This window comes from Solanum tuberosum, unplaced genomic scaffold (genome assembly GCF_000226075.1).
Source record: "Solanum tuberosum cultivar DM 1-3 516 R44 unplaced genomic scaffold, SolTub_3.0 scf00239, whole genome shotgun sequence".
In the NCBI taxonomy this organism is placed as follows: Eukaryota; Viridiplantae; Streptophyta; class Magnoliopsida; order Solanales; family Solanaceae; genus Solanum; species Solanum tuberosum.
This window is the reverse complement of record NW_006239163.1, coordinates 592040-593638: the sequence shown is the minus strand read 5'-3', so window position 1 is coordinate 593638 and position 1599 is coordinate 592040.

The following is a 1599-nucleotide window of genomic DNA, read 5'->3' as shown; positions in this document are numbered from 1 at the left end:
TTATTTGTCATCGTCTTTATTGATGATATCCTCATTTACTCTAGGAATGAGGAAGAACATGCAAGTCATTTGAGAGTTGTTCTGCAAACTCTCAAAGATCGCCAGTTATTTGCAAAATTTAACAAGTGCGAGTTTTGGTTACAATCAGTTGCTTTCCTTGGGCATATTGTGACTAGTGAAGGAATTCGAGTAGATTCCCAAAAAAAAAAAGCAGTGAAACAATGGCCCAGGCCTACCTATGCTATAGATATCAGAAGTTTCTTGGGTCTAGCGTGCTATTACAGACGGTTTGTGGAAGGATTTTCATCCATAGCCTCACCATTGACTAGGTTGACTCTGAAGATGGTCAAGTTTTGATGGTCAGATGATTTTGAGAAAAGCTTCGCAGAATTGAAAACTAGGTTGACTACAACTCTTGTCTTGACTCTACCAAAGGGTTCAAATGGTTATGTGATCTATTGTGATGCATCCAGGGTCGGCCTAGGTTGTGTGTTGATGCAGCGAGGTAAAGTTATAGCTTATGCTTCTAGATAGCTTAAGGTACATGAGAAGAATTATCCGACTCATGACCTTGAGCTTGTAGCAGTGGTGTTTGCACTCAAGATTTGGAGGCACTACTTGTATGGTGTTCATGTAGATGTATTCACAGACCATAAGAGCTTCCAGTATGTATTCACCCAGAAAGAGTTGAATCTTCGCCAGAGAATGTGGCTTGAGTTCCTCCAAGATTATGATATAAGCGTGCATTATCATTCGGGTAAGGCGAATGTAGTAGCATATGCTCTTAGCATATTATCTTTGGGTAGTGTAGCACATGTTGTGGAAGAAAGAAAAGAGCTAGCAAAGGATGTTCACATACTTGCTCGCCTAGGAGTTCGTCTTATGAGCATATCAGATGGTGGTGTAGCGGTTCAAAATGGGGCAAAATCTTCTTTGGTAGTAGAGGTTAAGGAAAAGCAAGAGAGTGATCCAATCTTTCTTGAGCTTAAGGGTGCAGTCCACAATCAGAGAGTGGAGGTTTTCTCCCAAGGGGGAGATGGTATACTTCGCTATCAGGGTAGATTGTGTGTTCCTGATGTGGGTGAATTGAGACAGCATATTCTCACAGAAGCCCATAATTCTAGATATTCTATTCATCCAGGCGCACTAAGATGTACCGTAATCTGCAGGAAGTCTATTGGTGGAATGGTATGAAAGAAATATAGCAGATTTTGTGGCTCAGTGCCCCAATTGCCAACAAGTCAAGGTAGAACATCAGAAACCAGGAGGTATGACTCTAGAGATTGACATTCCTACTTGGAAGTGGGAAGTGATAAACATGGACTTTATCACAGGTTTACCTCGTACTCGCAGACAGCATGACTACATTTGGGTGATTGTTGATAGGGTTACTAAGTCTTCTCGCTTTTTGACAGTCAAGACTACATATTCGGCAAAGGATTACGCCAAGCTTTACAAATGAGATTGTGAGGTTGCATGGGGTTCCTTTGTCTATCATCTCAGATAGAGGTCCTCAGTTTACCTCTCATTTCTGGAAGTCATTTCAGAAGGGTCTTGGTACTCAGGGTAACCTTAGCACAACATTTCATCCACAAACGG